General features: G+C 41.7%; 1 protein-coding gene across 22 annotated transcripts in view; it reads right to left on the reverse strand.

The window, feature by feature from the left end:
- Positions 1–19723, reverse strand: part of FARS2 (phenylalanyl-tRNA synthetase 2, mitochondrial) — a 621462-nt gene that overhangs the window by 532950 nt on the left and 68789 nt on the right. For 3 of the 22 annotated variants that reach the window (XM_040460416.1, XM_040460413.1, XM_040460412.1), the window contains exon 3: positions 4872–4928. The exons of the other annotated variants lie outside the window; for them this stretch is intronic. The gene's annotated coding sequence lies outside the window, so the exon portion shown is untranslated. The remainder of the gene's footprint in view (positions 1–4871; positions 4929–19723) is intronic. 22 annotated transcript variants of the gene reach the window in all.

Genomic DNA, 19723 nt, shown 5'->3' on the forward strand with positions numbered 1-19723 from the left:
AGCTTCTGACTTCGGCTCAGGTCATGATTTCGTGGATCATGGGTTCAAGCCCTGCATCAGGGTCTGTGCTGACAGCTCAGAGCCTGGAGCCTGCTTCAGATTCTGTGTCTCCCTGTATCCCTGCCCTTCCCCCACTTGTGCTGTCTCTCTGTCTCTGTCTCTGTCTCTCTCTCTACACATACACACACACACACACACACACACACACACACACACATATATATGAAAAATAAACATTAAAAAATATTTTTTAATCCTCAACAGTGGGGTTCAGAAAACATTCAAAGTTAGTGAATACACTTAGGTGTTGGAAGATGGCACGCTCTGAAATGTGCTGCCCAACACTCTACTGTCGCCATCCACTCTACTATGCTTCTCTTCCATTTAGCTGTTCCTCAGTTGTATCCTTTATAATAAGGCAGTAATAGTAAGTAAGGTGATTTCCTGGGTTCTGTGAGCCAATCTAGCAAATTATTGAATCTGAGGAGGGGGTTAATGGGAACCTAAGATTCAAGCTGGTTGGTGAGAAGCATGGGTAGCAACCTGGAAAGGTGACCAGCATCTACAGGGGTTGGGGGGAGGTGGGGGTCTGGTGGGATTGGGTCCTCTCCCTGTGGGGACTGACCTAAATCTGGGTAGCTAGTACAGAACCAAATTTAATTGTCGGATACACAGTCAGTATCTGAAGAGCTGGAAAAGTGTTTAATATGGGGGGTGGGGGAGGAACAAGCAAAGGACACATTTGGTATCAAAATTTTATGAGTGAAGTCAGCTCACAGGCACATCAAACATGGAAGGACAAAAATTACAGTCAAGAGACAACGGTGAGTTCATTCTAGATTTCACTCACATTCTTTTTGCTTTTTGTTGTTGTTCATTCTTGATTTTGAACCATCATTCTAATGTGTGGAGAAACTGAATAACGTAACACACATGAATGATTGTGGAAATCAATAGGCTATCAAATTTTAAAAATACTGCACCAGGTCGTGGACTTCAATTTACAAAAGAAATACATTCTATCAACTTCATTACAAGTTGGATGGCAGCCCCACATGTTTTAAAGCAACAAGGTTTACGAGAGTGGGTGAAAATCCATGAGGCTATGGTGTAGCTGAAACATGGTACTCTAGCACCCCAAAATCTTCGCACACATAAAGCAGGACCATTTTGCAAAGGTGTGCTCTGATCTTGCAGCCCTGAAGGAAGTAGCACCAGAGGTGTTCCCTCCCTCTAACTTCTCTGACAAGACACTCCCTCAGTTCAAGGCCAGGAATGGTGAATTTGACCATGGCTGCCCTCCACCACAACAGATGGCTTGGTAAGGTTTATAAAAGAAACACTAGTGGGGAAAGAAGAGCTGTTTAAAACACAGAACTGGGCTCATCATTCTAGGCCTCGGAGCTGCAGTGTAAGGTGTTCACAACTGAAATGGCTCAGAAGCTGTTCTTACAACAACTAAGAACTTACTGAGTTGTTCTTATTACAGGATAATTCCTAACAAAATGCATGTCGTATCTTAAAAGCCAAAAGGAATAAAATAGAAGGCACCAAGACACCTAAAATATTCTAGCATCATTTACACTTCAAAATGACAAAGTAAGAGTAATCAACACCTGTAGACAGAGGTGTGACAGACCAGAGTGCCTGGCTTAGGAAATCGAGGCAGACATTCCCCCACAGTCCTATGGGAGTTCTTCACAACACAGTTCAGTCAGAACCTGGGTCTCCTGAATCCTAAGATGTTAATGTTTCATAACATGATATTGCCAATGAAGAGGCTAACACGGGATCCTAATGATAAAGAGGGGGGCATCCTACCTTCACATCATTCATGCTCAAAACTAACAGAGCAAAAGGACCACTCTGCAAAACCACACTATTATTCTCTAGACCAATTTCTCAAATATCTAAGCTCACAGTGGATGGATGGTAAGGATGTCAGTGAGAAAGACTAAGCAGCCTCCTGCTATAATTAAAGTAACTTCCTACATAATGATAGGTAGACTCTTCCCAATTTATTTTCTTATAACTTGAGGAGAAGGGGATATTTAATTCTGGCCTATCCTGAAATGTAGTAAAAATGGAAGTCTCATTTACCAGCAACAAAAATAAAAGTTACACGTTTAGTTATTTTAAGATCTAACAATACTAAGATCACTATTTTTAGGTGATTTGCAAAGACCAGCATGAATCTGAAAGACTCTTTTTACCATTTAAGAACAAATCCGTTCTATACCCTGCCTGATCTCTGAAGGGGATAAAATTTCCCAGTCTGCTACTAAAAATCAGATGTACAAACCAGGAGTCAGTATGTTTCAGTAAAGCCCAGAATAGTATCAACACCCATAAAGTGAGAATCAACACAAGGCAAGGGGCGGTGCAGGTGTAGCTGTCCCCTGCCCGTCCTCCCAGTTTTCTATTCTCAAGTGAAGCAGACTGCAGGCTGACGCCAGAATGAAAAGTAAGAAAGGAGAAAAGGAGGAAAAGGTCAACTCAGAGCTAAACGGCATGCAGGGACGCAGGCTGCACACTGCAAACCCTGTGGGTGATCTTCACCATCCACAATGTGACCTTTTCTGTGTTCTTCTCTTCACCAACCAGCTTCACAAACTATGGAGATTTCATAACAAATAACGGAAAAACTGTGAAATAATAACTGGCACCATTAGCACAGTGCTGATTAAAAGAAAGAAAGTAAAAAAAAAATTTTTTTCCTTGTTTTTCCACGGAGGGAGTTAACTCAGCTGAACACTAGAAAGCCACGATCTCCCTTGACAGTGTTACAAATTTTTAAATGTTTATTATTTACTTTTGAGAGAGACAGAGTGAGAGCAGGGGAGGGGCAGAGAGAGACAGAGACCCAGAATCTGAAGTAGGCTCCAGGCTCTGAGCTGTCAGCACAGAGCCTGATGCGGGGCTCAAACTGCAGAACCGTGAGATCATGACCTGAGCCAAAGTCAGACACTTGACCAACTGAGCCGTCCAGGTGCCCCTCCCTCGGGAGTGTTAAATGCGCTATCACCCCAGCATAAGGAACCAGGCTAAGGAGAAGGTGCATCTGTGAGGGGCCTGGGCTGATTTACCATTTTCATGACTCTGTTTTCAGTCTTGTCAGTATTTCCTGTGTGTAATGCCCTTAATACCAGGTCTGGCTACCATAGTGGCCAGCTGCACTAACTAGTTAAATTCATAGAAGAGTATCTACAGATAGTATGAGGCTGACATGTAAATTAACATAAAAGGTCTATCAATAAGTCACTGATAACAAAATACTGCCTCTTGAGAAAGAACAGTCCACACCCCAACTGCATGCTCCCCAACTCTGAGCATCTGATGGCACTTGCAGGTGGAGATGCAGTGATGCTCAGAGCAAACACTGTGCCCTGTGCCGTGTGGCTCACTTGGGGTCTCCCATGTAGCTATGTTCTCTACCCAAGTTTCTAGAGAGAGAAGAGTGACAAGGCCATTGACCCCAGAACACAAAGCCTTAACAAAGGTGGCAGAAAAGGAGTGAAAAGGGAGGAACCTGGAAATTTGCTCAGCAGCCCCAGGCCTGGCCAATCTCTAGTCCCTGTTGGTGCCAGTTAGGAGAGGGGGGAAACCTGGCCTGTCCTTGATAAGGACCTCCAGGAGGATCTCAAAGCAGCCATTGGAGCCCTGGGGTCAGCAGCCATGCGGGCAAGGCTTCCTCTGAAGACTCACCAGGATGGTCCTGTGCCAAATGCTAACAATTGAGGGAAATGAAAAGTGTTCCTCCTGAGAACATGTCAGGGCCCTGCCCTAGAATCTGTGATCACTCTGTCTAGAATAAATATCCCTACAGTGACTTGGGCTTGCCCTGAGGCTCAGCTTAAGTCCTGATTACAGGGAGTTACACGGCAGAGTAAACGCTTCACTGATGGTCACTTGAAATAATGCCAAACTAAAGGAGCCTGACCAACCACCTTTGGAGTTGCTCCAGTCATATAAAGGTAAGATAGGTAATTTTCAGAGCAAATAATGTGTATGCATATTCTACATTGTAAAACCATATAGACACATAGCCTAATAAAAACACTGTACCTGTAAATGCACCTCAACACTTCCTCCCTAACATTGGGTATTAGGAATGTTATTTTCAAATTTCCCAATTAATGCTTCAAAATGTATCCTTTTACACTCATTTATTTTTAGTGGTGTTTAAAAGGTTCCCATATTTTTATTAAACTACTGTGTTTTTAAACTGACAATGCTTGCCATTTTTAATACTACAGTAATGATTGTTTTGTAACTAATTTGTCCATCACATACATTGCATGCATTGGACATAGTCATTTACAAATCATTCTTTTTTATGGTGATTAAAAAAACATTTGAAAAATTTGATCACTGAGTAAAAATCATACGGCCTTCCTAAACAAGTGGGAAATTTTTTCATGGCTAGACTGCAAGTACATGCAAAATATTTCTGATACTTGGTTTTAAGAACCTGTTGTTTGAGCTGGAAAATTATGCTACATCTGATAAACCACCAGAAATGCTTGTGGCTCCTATTCTTCAGCAACTTAGAGATCCCTTGCTCCTGAAGTTTGGAGGCTGGACACCGCTGAAACAGGTGCCCACGCAGGGAGGCAGAAAAAAGCAGGTGCAATCATGCCAATCCCTGATTGCTGCTGAACGACAAAGAGGACCGCACTCAGCATCCCCATTATGAGACTTAGCATCAGGGAAGAAAAATAAATAATGCACCACTCTGGAAATTTCTTTAGCTGCTATATTCAAGCTGGAAATAGATTTGCTTCAGCGCTCTGGCACGCAGTATGCCAGCAATTCCTCTCCCCTTTGTCAAAAGGGAAAAAAAAAAACCCTACAGACTTTAAAATACCCACCAGAGCTGCCAGCTTACAGGGGGATGAAATAGCCAGAGGAACTGATATGCCATATATCTAGGGAACAGAAAAGCAACAGAGAAACACTCTTTTTAATATAAAAAGACTTGACAAAATTAAAAGAAACATTTTAAAAGTAAAAGCCATTTTTGAACAATGCTCAGATTTCTCGCAATCTGCACCTGCGGGATGCATGGGAGGTACAAGGAACCAGATGTTTGCAGGGGCTTGCTAACAAACGCCTTCCTGCAGCAGAATGGCATGTCTCTCCACATGACAGTCTGAGGAGGCAGGGAAGTGACACAGAAAATCTGTGGTCCATTCTCGGTGGAAAGTCAGTCTGATTCCCTGTCAACTGCACGCGGCAACCTTAGCGCCCGTCCTCCCAGAAGCAGGGCTGCACCTCGGGGGCCGCGAGCCAAGCCCAGAGAGACAGAGGAAAGGTAGATTCCATCATTCGTCACGCTGAATTGTTAGAGAAACAGCTAGGTTTCCTCTAGCACTGTTTGCACGCAGTGTATCATATACCTATTTTTGGGGTCCCTGAGCGTGCCCTCCTCATACACTGGTCAATGGAAATTCGCTCCACCAAAATGGCTCAACCGCTCCTTCACCAGTATGTTCACAAAAGGTGCGAGTAGCAGCCCAAGAACTAAGAACGGGAAGGGATGATGTCTGAGAGGTGACAGGGCCCGCATGTTCATACAACAGTGGAGGGAGCTGTAACACACACCTTGGTAGAAAATCCTAGTCTCTTCCCTGCGGTTACCACTAAAAAGAGCAGTGATTGGCAGGTAAGGGAAGAGAAAGTAGAACGGATTATAAATTAATTGGCATAGAGAGCAAATCCCAGAAGGAAGTTGCCTATTAGTTTCAATCAGGTAAAATGTATATGCATCATCCCCACTCTTTTCTGAATAATTTCACAGCCCGGTACAATAGGAGCTGCCGTCACTGCAGAACCAGAGTCAGCCGTGCAAAGTCCTCGGTGAGGAGCTTCTTCCCTGCTCCTCCCTAAGGCCCAGCAGTAACGAGACCTTCCCCAGCCTGGTCATTCCGCTCTGTCCTCCGGGTGACTGACAGGAAATCCCGGCAAGACTCTGGATGACCACTGCTCTCCATCCTAGATGTTCATATTTCAAGAGACTCAGGATGAAAAGTCTGTAAGACTTAAAAGTATAACTTGCTACTTATGTAATTTTGCGTATAAGGAAAGTAGCAGGAGGTCTTTTGACCATCTCTTAAACCGTTATAGAAAAAGAACTCTACCCTCATAAGGCCAAGCCTTGGTACCTCTATTGTGCAGAGCAGGGCAAATCCAAGATGGCATGGAAGGTTGCAGAAATGCTATTCTATCCATCAGAACTATATCACTTTAATGACTCAGGAGGTGTTTGAAATAAGTAATAGAACGTAAAGAAAAATTTTCTTTACAAGGAAAACATTACAAATCAGAGGAAAACTTTCTAGAATTTTCACATCTTATGATAATTAAATTATATGCCATAATCTAATCCTGTGAGTATATCATCAGTACCTCTATCATACTTTTAATTTTCAACTAAAAAACACACAGATGCTTTAAAAAACAAAACAAAGCAAAACAAAAGACCCATTTAGAAACACAGAATTATTGTTGTCTTAAGCTAATAAAAGTAGTAACACCCCAACTTTCCAACAAAATTATAATTTCTGATAGGGATTAGAGAAGATGGAAGCTTTTGCTTATAAAATAATGGAACTAACCCAAAACAACCCAAATACTGACTAATAACAAAGGAAATCAAACTCCCACCATCATCTCTGGAAGCATTTCTGGGACTTGCCCTCTGGATACAAATTTTTTTTATCTTCCAATAGAGACAAAACCCAAAGCAAAGCAAGACCCACAGAAGACCAAGGAAGGTGAGTCCTGCAGGGGTAGCACTGAGAGAGACTCCGTTCCTGGACCTCACATCTCCAGGGAAAGCACCAGAAGACAGTTTCCACCAGAACCCACTCAGCAGGAGTCCTCAGTGACATTTTAGCTTACTTCCCCCCTCACCATCAAAACCAAACCAAAACAACCAAGAAAGAATACCAGTTAAAGCTTTAGTTCCTCATTTAAAGCATGCAAATCATCTAATTGTGAATTCAAACAATGGAAAAACCAATCTGCTCACTTTCTGGCAACAACAGTCCTTTTTAATGAGAACATGCTCTATGCTCCACAATGATATCACTAGGAATACCCACTGTTCAATGTGTTGTATAATCAGCTTTCCTATGCATAGGCAAACATGTATTGTTTTTACAAAGTAGGGATTATACTGGGACGACTGGGTGGCTCAGTCGGTGGAGCCTCTGACTTAGGCTCAGGTCATGATCTCGCGGTCTGTGAGTTCGAGTCCTGCATTAGGCTCTGTGCTGACAGCTCAGAGCCTAGAGCCTGCTTCAGATTCTGTGTCTCCCTCTCTCTCTGCCCCTCCCCCGCTCATGCTCTGTCTCCCTCTCTCTCTCTCTCTCTGTCAAAAATAAACATTTAAAAAAAAAAGTAGGGACTATCTTATATCTCTTTTTAAATACCCAACGTAAGTTACTGCAATCATTTTACAAGTTGTTGAAACAATATCAATGGCTACATTATATTAAGTCAAAAAAACAAATTACAATTTATTTCATCATTTTCCCATGGGATATTTAGATTGCTTCCCACGTAAATTTATGTTTATTTACATGATTACTTAATGAACATTTGTCTGACTCACCAGATTGCAAACACCTGTGTTTGTAACTTGTGACTGTTATATTCTCATTTCACAGCAACACTTGAAATATGCTAGGTAGACTATAGCATCAGGTGAATAAATGACCCTATGCTTTAATTCTTGCCTCATAACAGCCTCATCCGGAAAACATTCCTGATACATCTTAGCTATACACAGTGCTCTAGCTCTCTTCTGAAATACTCTGGACTTCTTTTTTTTTGTATCTACATTGCAGAGAAAAGAGAAAAACGTTATTTGGTGAATGCTGTTATGTGCCAGGCACCATGCCAGTCATATTCAAGAAGGCCCATGCCAAAAAAGATTGCACCTTAGGAAAAGGACATGCCAAAAACCTACCACTAAATTTTCAATCCAGGGACTTTCCTTAATTCTTCAGTGGCCTCACTAAGCAGTCTGACCAGAAGCAGCTCAGGTCCCACCCTAAATGCCTGGGGATGGTCTGAGAGGGCAGAAGCACACTGCAGCTCAGATGGTCTGCCACTGTGGCTGAACCCTGGGCATGGAGATGTGAGCTCACCTCTCTACCTCCTGTACTATTGGGGCACATGGTAGCTGCCCAATATATACATTTGTTTGACAAATATTATTGATAATATTATTATGGCTTCTAACATCCCCTCAGGAGTCAAAACATTAAGTACTTGCATACATTACTTAGTACATTAATAGAAAAGGATTGGGCTAGGAAGAGAGGCTCTTCCAACTCAACAAGTGAACTTAAAATATACAACAGATATTCAGCCTGAAGTCATCAGTCCACGTTTGCTCTCTAGCTCGTAAGGATTTAATGTGAGGCAGGAGAAGAGAAGAAGACCTGGATGAGGCCCCTCCAAAAGCTGTCACACCAAGGTGGCCAGCTTCATGCCAAAGGGCCTACAAGGCACCATCCCTCCTATAAATAGGGTTCAATACACCCCTTAGTGTTTCTAGCACTCTGGGCAGTTTCATTTTTCTTTCACATTTTCAAGGAAGAATTTGTACTCAGGACCATGTCCTGCTTCAAGGACTGCAGACAAATTAATTCACAAGAAACTCTGAAAAGTGCTATACAAAATGGCTGGTTGTCTCATCCCTCATATGACTGAATTATTCATTTAAGAGATAAGTATATCAAAACTCAAAAGCATGTCAAAACCTGGGAGTCTCCTGACCCCACATCTGGCCCATGGGAGCCACAGAGCACCTAGTAGAGAACACTAGCTCAGGACATGATCTCTGCCCTCACCTGCTCCACGTTATCATCAAGCTGCTTACCCTCCCTCAGCATTCACTTGCCAATTAGCTAAATGGGGATCTGTAGCTAAAATGAATTAGAAAGGCAGAGAAAGTCTTTGAAAACAGTAAATGCTACTGTCACTTGTTAGTGTTAATACCATTATACAGTCTGCTAAAGGCAGTGGCAATGCTACACTAAGACAAACACACACGAGATCCATTCAAATCAGTAATCACCTCCCATAGTCCATCATCAAAAGCCAATCAGGAAGATATTAAATGCTTACCCGTTATAATAGTGTTTATTTTACAAAACCATCTCCCCTCCCCACAAACACAGAAGAATGGAGGGAGAGGAGAAGGAGAAAGGAGGAAGGTTCCAGGTACAGTCTAGTCTCTGAACTTTCACCAGGTGTGAGTAGAGAGACTGGCCTCTCCACTCCACAGGGGGGCCCTGGAAATCCCATAAATTGCAGCATCACAGTTATTTTTGCCACAATGGTTTTGAATGCCTTAAAAATGCCAAATAGCTCGAACCCAACAGACAGACCCCACAGCACTTGGCACACTTCCATCCTCCACTGGACAAAGTCCCCTGAGGTGGCCAGGCCACATGCATACAGCTGGAGAAAGTTGGAGCCACCTAGGGCTCCACCACCATTGCTGGCATTGTAGGGGGAATGAGAAGACGACAGGGACAATGTGGGAGAGTTTTGTTCAAATGGTAGTCTTCATCTCCTGACCAGGTTGGGACTTACAGTCACCTTGGCTGTTCTGCTGGCCTTCCACACAGGCTCCTGGTCCTCATGCCACTGATTTTCTGTCTTAGAGAACAAAGTAAAGGTGGGAATGACAGCACTCTGCTGCTTAGGTTGACAGAGACACTTGTCTCCACCACACGGGATGGGGAAAGACAACACTGTTCTTGGGATCAGCCGTAGGCAGGGACTTCACAGTGACAGAGTGCCCTCCAGCTGGGGTGTCTTAGTAGTCCAAAGCCAGCAGATGGTCTTTAATTCTTCATGCCTCAGGCCTATCATTGAGTCGTGGATCTCTTCCCACTTGTAGCCCATGGACAGCATCGATTCAGACTGCCAGGGATCCTTGTAGTCAGGGAGTGGCTCAATGGAAGGCCTCAGTTCCTCTTCAGGGCCCATGTCTATCCATGAATCCCTCATAATTTCCTGTAAAATGTCTCTGTCACTGTGGTTGTAGATCAGGAATTTCTTAAGCAGGCTTTCACTCTCTATGGGCATGAGGAAAGAAAAGTCATATACTCCATCCAATACCTAAACCCACAGGTCTTTGAATTCCAATCCCTCAAAATGTAGGAAACTGGTGACCATAATAAAAAAAGGATGATTCCAATGCTCCAAATATCCACCTAGGGGGCATCATAATTATGACTCCAAAAAAATTCCAGAGAATAAGAAGGTCTGCCACAAGAAGTATTCAGCTTATGCATTCACGATGGTGAACACATTACCAAAGCCAAAGTCCACAACCTCGACATTAAGGTCAACAACAAAAAGCAAGTTCTCTGGCTCTAAGTCCCTGTGGACAACACTCTTCTGGTGGTAGCACTGTACATGGACACTGTCTAGAAAATGTGCTACAAGCCTCTTTCTCATGTAGCCGTGGTCCACCAAGTAATCAAATATCTCTCCTCCACTAGTAGACACCCTGACCAGGTAGAATGGTCCTGGATCAAGATCATGTCAAACAGTTTCACATTATTAGGATAATTCGAGACCTTCATGTTTCAGACTTCAAGGAATAGTCTCTGGAGGCTAGAAAATCTCTGCCGGAATCTATTAATGATATTCACAGCCACCTTTGTCCCATAATATGCTGAGTCAACATGACCTTGGTGAAGCTGCCTGGCCAATAGTCGTAAGAAGCTGCTGTCAATACGAATGTCTTCATCAGTACAGATGGTGCAAAACCCTGCAGCATGGTAACTTGCTAACTACACTAATAATAATAACAACAATACTAAAAAATTTTAAATCAATAAAAAAGAAAAACATAGAAAAACATAAGAAAGAAAAAAAATAAGAGACTTCAAAAATAAAAGAAAAATAAAGAAAAAAGAATGAGGACAAATGAAAGTAAAATAATTTTTAAAAAAAGGAAATAATTTAAAAGAAAATAAATAAAAAGAATAAACAAAAAAGACAAAAAGCCAAACAGGAAAAAAGCTAACTGTGGTCAACATCCCTCAGGTCACCAAAACTCAGCTTCCTGGGTAAAAGAACCAAAAACCTTAGGGCCAACCATGGACTCCTACAGGTGCATGAAGTTCCCTAACAATGGTTCCTTATGAGGTCATAGCAAGAAATGCACCATTCACTACCGGGAATAATCCACAGTGCTTTCTCACATTTGTCTCAAGACAAATTTTTTTTAAGAAAGAGAGGGGGATTACCCCAAGAGATTTTTTTTATGTGGTTGATAGCCATCAATAGCAACTTACGAAAATTTAAAACATATAAGATGCTTCAGTGGCCTTTTCATTTCTAGTTTGGAAAGCTACAATAACATGTCTTTTAAAGAGCTCGTATGTCGGGGCGCCTGGGTGGCGCAGTCGGTTAAGCGTCCGACTTCAGCCAGGTCACGATCTTGCGGTCCGTGAGTTCGAGCCCCGCGTCGGGCTCTGGGCTGATGGCTCAGAGCCTGGAGCCTGTTTCCGATTCTGTGTCTCCCTCTCTCTCTGCCCCTCGCCCGTTCATGCTCTGTCTCTGTCCCAAAAATAAATGAACGTTGAAAAAAAAAAAAAAAAAAAGAGCTCGTATGTCTACACTTAGTATGTTCAATTCCTTTTCCTTTAAGGTCTGAGAGATTCACCTCAAAATGATACCACTGGCAGAGTGATACTATATAACAAAAATTTCTGGGGGCACCTGGGTGGCGCAGTCGGTTAAGCGTCCGACTTCAGCCAGGTCACGATCTCACGGTCCGTGAGTTCGAGCCCCGCGTCGGGCTCTGGGCTGATGGCTCGGAGCCTGGAGCCTGTTTCCGATTCTGTGTCTCCCTCTCTCTCTGCCCCTCCCTCGTTCATGCTCTGTCTCTCTCTGTCCCAAAGATGAATGAACGTTGAAATAAAAAAAAATATTAAAAAAAAAAAAAATTCTGTTACACAAGAGACAATAAGGTGCATGATTAACATACACAGAGCTGAAGGGAACAAGACTTTTGGTATTTATTTTGTTTTGGTATTTATTTGGTATTTATTTGTTCTTTGCACTTTTGCCCAGAGTCTTTGGAGGTTCTACTCTTCCATGAGCCAGAGATCCTGCTATGTCCATTTCAGTAATTTTTAAGCATAGAGACTGAAGCTGCAAGTTGAGAAATTCACCCTTTTTAAAACTAACAAGTCATAAAATTCCATGTCTGTATTATTCAGCATGGGTGTGGGCATGGATACTGGGTGCCAGGCATGGCACCAGTGCCTCAGGAGAGGGAAGCAAGAAGCCCCTGGACTTATTCCTTCTCTGACACTCCTCCTTTCTTTATGTAGATCCAAGTTTCTGACCTGTATCATTTCCCTTCTCTCTGAAGAACTTTTTTTAACACTTCCTGCCAGACAGATTTACTAGTGAAAAGTTCCTTCAATTTTTGAGAAACTCTTCTGCACTCTTCTGTCACTTCTGCAGGATAATTTTACTAGATTATAGCGTTGTTTCAAAGATATTGTGAGTTCAGTTCCAGACCATCACAATGAAGTGAATATCATAATAAAATGAGTCAAATTAATTTTTCCTAGTGCATATAAAAGCTATATTTACTGGCATCTATTAGGTATGCAATAGCATCATTCCTGAAAAACAATGTGCATAACTATTTTAAAAACACGTTTATTACTAAAAAGCGTTGACCATCATCTGACCTTTCATCAAGTTGTAATCTCTTTACTGGTGGAGGATCTTGCCTCCATGTTGCTGGCTGCTGACTGATCAGGGTGGCGGTTGCTGAAGGATGGGGTGGCTACGACAATTCTTTTTTTTATTTTTAATTTTTATTTTTGAGAGAGAGACAGAGACAGAGCGAGAGAGCATGAGTGGGGGAGGGGCAGAGAGAGAGAGAGGGAGACACAGAATCTGAAGCAGGCTCCAGGCTCTGACCTGCCAGCACAGTTCCCGACGTGGGGCTTGAACCCCTTAACCACGAGATCATGACCTAGGACGAAGTCTGACACTTAACCTACTGAGCCACCCAAGCGCCCCTACGGCAATTTCTTAAATTGTAAGAAATTGTAAATGAGTTGTATTACTGAGTCCTCCCCTCAGGAACAATTTCTCTGTGGCTTGTAACGCTGTTTGGTAGCATTTTACCCGCAATAGAATTTCTTTCAAATTGGAGACCATCCTTTCAAACCCTGGCACTGCATTTATCAACTAACTTATGTAATATTCTAAATCTTCTGTTGCATTCCAACAGCCTTCACGGCATCGTCACCAGGAACCCACTTTCTTTGCTCATCTGTAACAAGCAGCTCCTCATCCGTTCAACTTTGATCACAAGATGGCAGCAGTGCAGTCACATCCTCAGGCTCCACTTCTAATTCTAGTTCTCTGGCTGTTTCCACCCCAAATGTAGTCACTTGCCCCAATAAAGTCCTGAACCCCTCAAAGTCATCCACGAGGATGAGAATCAACTTCTTCCAAACTCCTATTCATGTTGGTATCTTGACCTCCTCCCATCAGTCACCAATTTTCTTAATGGCATGGAAAATGGTGAATCTGTTCCTGAAGGTTTTCAATTGACTTTGCTTAGAACCATCAGAGGAATCACTCTTTATGGCAGTTCTAGCCTTACAATATGTATTTGTTAAATAATAAAACTTGAAAGTTGAAGTTACTCCTTGATCCATGGGCTGGAGAATGGATGCTGTGTCAGCAGGCATGAAAACAACATCATGTTGTACATCTCCAACTGATGTCTTGGCTGACCAGGTGCACTGCCAACAAGCAGGAATATTTTAAGGGGAATCTTTTGTTTGTTTTCTTTTTTCTGAGCAGTAGGTCTCAACAGTGGGCTTAAAATATTCAGTTAAATCATGTTGTAAACAGATGTGCTACCATCCAGGCTTTGTTGTTCCATTTACAGGGCACAGGCAGAATAGTTTAACATAATTCTTAAGGGCCCTAGGATTTTGGAATGGCGAATGAGCACTGACTTCAACTTGAAGTCACCAGCTGCTTTATACCCTGACAGGAGAGTCAGTCTGTCCTTTAAAGCTTTGAGGTCAGGCACTGACTTCTCCTCTCCTACTATGAAAGTCCTAGATGACATCTTCTAATAGAAGGCTGTTTGGTCTACGTTGAACACCTGCTGTTTAATGCAGCCACCTTCATGAATTATCTTAGCTAGCTATATCTTCTAGATAACCAGCTACAGTTTCTACATTAGCCCTGCTGCTTTACCTTGCACTTTGATATTACAAATATGGATTCTTCCCTTAAACTTCGTGAACCCCTTCTAGCTTCAAACTTTTCTTTAGCAGCTTCCACGTCTCTCTCCCCTTCACAGAATTGAAGAGAGTTAGGGCCTTGGTCTGGATTAGCATTTGGTCTAAGGGAATGTTGTAGCTGGTTTGATCTTCTATCCAAGCCGCTAAAACTTTCCACATATCAGTAAACAAGCTACTTTGCTTTCTCATCATTCGTGTGATCCCTGGAGCAGCACTTTTAATTTTCTTCAAGAACTTTTCCTTTGCATTCACAACTTGGCTAGCTTTTTGGTGCAAGTGGCCTACCTTCTGGCCTGTCTCAGCATTTGACATGACTTCCTCACTAAGCTTCATCATTTCTAGCTTTCAATTTAAAGTGAGAGACGTACAACTCTTCCTTTCACTTGAACAGTTAGAAGCCATGATAGGGTAACTGGCTTAATTTCAATATTCCTATGTCTCAGGAAATAGGGAGGCCCAAGAAATGGGGGAACAGCTGGTCAGTGGAGCAGTCAGAATACAGACAATATTTATTAATTCAGTTCACCATCTTATCCTGGCACACTTGTGGCACCTCAAAACAATTACAAGAAGAACATTAAAGATCACTGGTCACAGAGCACCAAACCAAATATAATAATCATGGAAAAGTTTGAAATATTGTGAGGGTTATCAAAATATGACACAGAAACATGAAGTGAGAAATTGTTGTTGGAAAAATGGCACCAACATACTTGTTTGATGCAGGATTGCCACAAACCTTCAATTTGCAAAAAACACAGAATGTGCAAAATTCAGTAAAGCAAAGGACAGTAAAACAAGATACGCCTGTACAGACTTCAAGGTTAACTGTTTTTTCTGATTTGCTTATGTGGTTTCTGAATAGAAATCTAGTGTAATTCTTACCCTTGAGCCTTATACAGGTAAGGTATTTATCTCTTCTGGATTTACTCAAGATTTTCTCTTTTGTCTTTTTCTGCAGTTTTAATATGCTATGTCTAAGCACAGATTTTTTTGAAATTTGCCTGCATAGCATTCTCTGTGCTTCCTAGATTTGTGGTTTGATGACTGTCATCAATTTGGGGAAATGTCTCAGCCATTATTACTTCAAATATTTCTTCTTTTCCTCTTTATTCTTTTGGTATTCCCAATACACATATTTTATAGCTTTTAATTGTCCTATAGTTCTTAAGCATTCTGTTCTGGTAATTTTTTTTTCTTTTTTTCCCTTTGCTTTTCAGTTGGGCAAGTTTCTCTTGACGAATCTGCAAACTCATTGACTGTTTCCTTGGCCCCAGTCCAGTCTACTGGGGACCCAAAAGGCATTCTTCATTTCTCTTACAGTGTTTCATTTCTAGCATTAATTCTGATTCTTTCCAGAGTTTCCACCTCTCTGCTTATATCTATCTGTTCTTGAATTTTGCCCACTTTTTCCATTAGAACCTTTAGCATATTAATTATACATATTTTAAATGCTCAGTCTGATCATTCAATAATCTCTTCTGTATCTGACTATGGTTCTTCCGATGCTTCATTTGTCTCTTCAAACTGTGTTTTGCCTTTTAGTGTGCCTTGTAATCTTTTGTTGAAAGCCAGACATGATGCATTGTGTAAAAGGAACTAAGGCCTTTAGTGTGAGGTTGTATGTGTATCTGGCTAGGAGGTAAGCTGCGTTTACTGTTGGTTTTAGGTGGCAAGAGGCTAAAAATTCCTCTAGTGTCGCTGTTTTTGTCTTTCCTGATGCCTTAGGCTTTCTCTTACAAGGGTTTGAGCCTTGCTGTTGATAATCCCATGTTATTATCCAGGACCATGACTGATATGGTAGTAAGGTACACAGTGCTATAATTAGGTCTCAGTCTTTAAGGGAGCCTGTGCCCCTGGACTGTGACTTTCACAGGTGTTACTCAGCTTTCTTCTTCCCCCTAAGGTGAAACCAAAAGTCTAGAATGGGCTGGAATTGGGTATTTCCCATTCCCCAAGTCAGTTAGGTTCTCTGCTAGGTAAAACCCAGGTCTGTTAGGCTTTAGTAAAATAGCATCTTTTATGGCAGGCTCTTGTTAAGGAGAACAGAATGCTCTGGATATATTTCAAAATGGTTTCTTTTCCCCTCCTACTGCCAGAAACAGGAGAGGACTTTTCTGAGACTCTGGTGGGGCTTCTGGAAGTAAAATTCATGAAAGCGCAGAGCCCTTCTCCCCAATACAGGGCCCTGGTAGTTTTTAACTCTCACCCACAAGCCTCTAGAAATTCACCTGTTACAGTTTAACTGTTCCTAACAGTCCTGGTGGGGGAAGGGCAGGGGGGAGGGGAGCAAGGGCTGGGCATGGGAGGGCTCTACTCTTGGACTTCTACTTCTGGTAAACCGTGATTCTTGCTATGCACTCTTTCCATTTCTTGGGCCAGCAATTTACTCTGTGACCTCGATTCTCTCATGGATCTGAGAAGAATTGTTGATTTTCAGTTTGTTGATCTTATTTTCTCACTATGAGGACAGGACAGTGGACTTGTAAGGTCTTCACATGTTGTCCCATGAAACTGGTTTAGTAATGTGTCATTTTGGTGATATTATAGTCCTATTTACAATGCTCAAAACTACAAAAATCTGTTTATTTCAAGTATTTTGTTTATAACATGCTATATGGAAATACTACTTGCATACAGAAAAAACACTCAGCACATATGAGTGTTTAGAAAAGCAGCTAATCCTTCCTACAGTGCCACTCAACCTAGATGTATCTTGCACAGTACATCTGACATTTAAAAATCTCTCTGTTTGGATTACAACGATCTTTTCTTTATAAATAACTTCTAAAACCAGATGTCAGCCAACACAAATATGGCTCCATTAGTCAGTGAAGGCTGCCAGTTAAGCATCTGGATAGCCACCAGTATGCCTCTCCATAATGAAGCCCTTGCAGATGACAGAGTGAGCACCAGCAGAATATGCTGCTTTATTTCTAATGCACAACTCATTTGTTGATGCCATGCAAGGCGGCAGGAGGCAAATGATTTCATTTCAGATGAAGCAGGTTCCTATATGGTTGTTTATCATGGTCATTTACCTCTGAACATGCATGTATAACCAGCCCATCATAAGTGTGTTAGGTGTTTGGGTCCCCTCTATTCTCCCTTTCTCCAAAAATCATCTTACTCTTTAGAAACAAAACATTCTTTTCAAAATAATATGCTGCCAATGGTGTATCTTGATGCTTTGGGAAATACATGTTTTGTTGCTACTATATCATTCTTTCTTTGGAAGATGGGGAGAGCTATCACTTCACCACAAATACTTAAGAACTTACTCTTACTATTTCTCAAACTGTGGAATGTTTTTTTTTTCCAGATTATATTTTCATAACTTATCTTAGCTCCTTCGTCTTACCATTAAATGAATTTCCCTTCTAACTGTAACTTCTGGCTTCAAAACTTATTTACCTCAGTAAATCTACAGTGAAATTCATTACATGTAATTTATGACTTTAGAATCACATTCACATCAACAGACCAAAATGTCACACAGTGTTTGATTTTACTATGGGGTTCTGCAGGTGTCGCAAACATGTAAAGAGATGAGACAACTATCCACAAAGCTATGATAATGGGCAAAGGTCAGATAACACCTACATATAAAGGAATACTCACCTTGTCTGACATTGTCCATCATTATGTGGAGGTCTTAACCCTTATTAACGTTTGTCCAAGATTCTCATAGCAATATTAGTTGTTTATCTAATATTCAGGCAGACTGTTCCTTATCGCAATAGATTATTCCTAAAATCCAAATAATTTAAACCTTATGTTATGAAAGATTCCTAAACCTCTTCAAAACCAAGAATCCAGCAGCAAGATCATCAACCACCAATTATCTCCACCCACAATTTGCCAGCTTTATCATTTCAGATTTTTGTATATTAGATTTTCCTGAAATAGAGCACAACTGAACTTTTGTTACACAGATTGTATTTCTTTCTCAAAGAAATCCAGATTGCTATATAAAAGTTGCCTCAAAAATTCTCAAGAATCTTTTCAGATAAAAGTAATATAAATTCTCAATTCAATTATATGAAAGAGTAATGAAACTTATATTTCCCAAACTGAAATATAAGCTTTTTAGATGCCACTGACCCACAGGGCCAACAGGCCTTCCATGGATCACAAATATGGGGAGAATCCCCTTACTCGATGGCTTAATGCATATAAGATATTCAAGATCATTAATCATTAGAGAAAAAACATCCATTCAAACAGCAGACAAGATATAAGCTCTAACTGAGGAGAAATCAGACTAGAGGAAGTTCACCACATAAGGTCAGTGCTTAGTAGAGACCCAAGAGACTTCCTCAGCTATTCCTTGGAAGGAGAATCCAGCAGTGCTGGTGATCCCTGCCGAAACACAGAAACGACCTACCCCTTCCCCCACATCATCCCTGCTTTCCCTGCTCCCACTGGCCTCAATCAAGTGATAACTCCACTCTGCCCCACACACCCCATCCCGCCCACCACAAGTTCTACTGAATCCATCTCTTCAATATCTCAGGGATCCATCTTCCTCTTTCCATCCCTACTGTCATTGCCTCCATCAGGCCACCTTTATTTATCTAAGGGACCCTTGACTACATTCCCTTAGTCCAGTCTCAGCTTTCTCAATCTATTTTCCCCCAAACAACCAGCAATATCTTCCAAACTACAGGTCTGATCAAGTCACTCTACTGATGATGCACCTGGATAGCTCAGTTGGTTAAGCGACCAACTTCGGCTCAGGTCATGATCTCGCGGTCCTTGAGTTCAAGCCCCACGTAGGGCTCTGTGCTGACAGCTCAGAGCCTGGAGCCTGCTTCAGATTCTGTGTCTCCCTCTCTCTCTGCTCCTCCCCCACTCACACTCTCTCTCTCAAAAATAAACAAACATTAAAAAAAAAATTTTTTTTAAGTCATTCTACTAGAAAAATCATTTAGCAGCTCTTCCATACCAAAAAATGTCTCTGTGGATAAAATCCTTATGCCTCAGCATAATTATACAGACCTCCATAAATTGGCTTGGATGTTCCCAAATTTTGCTACACATGGAAATCTGGGAAGCTTTGCAACTTCCAATGTCTTGGTATACCCCATCCCAACTAAGTCACAATGCCTGCAGGCAGGAGCCAAGTATCAGTATTTTTTCATTTCCAAGTGACTCCAAAGTCAACAAAGCTTTGGGAAACAATGCTTCCCTCTAGAGATTCACCTCCTACAACTCTCTGTCTCCAAGCCACAAACTAGCTTACCTGACCCATTTTCTGTTTTTCAATAATCCAAGGCTTTGCTGAGGCTATTCCCTGTGAACACTCTTCCCTCAGTTAAGACTTGTACAAATCAATGTCCTAAAAGAGCTCCCAGTACATTTTAGCAGAGTCCTTAAAGAATTCTCTATCAGAA

This window comes from Herpailurus yagouaroundi, unplaced genomic scaffold (genome assembly GCF_014898765.1).
Source record: "Herpailurus yagouaroundi ecotype Mexico unplaced genomic scaffold, PumYag 250, whole genome shotgun sequence".
Taxonomy (NCBI): domain Eukaryota; kingdom Metazoa; phylum Chordata; class Mammalia; order Carnivora; family Felidae; genus Herpailurus; species Herpailurus yagouaroundi.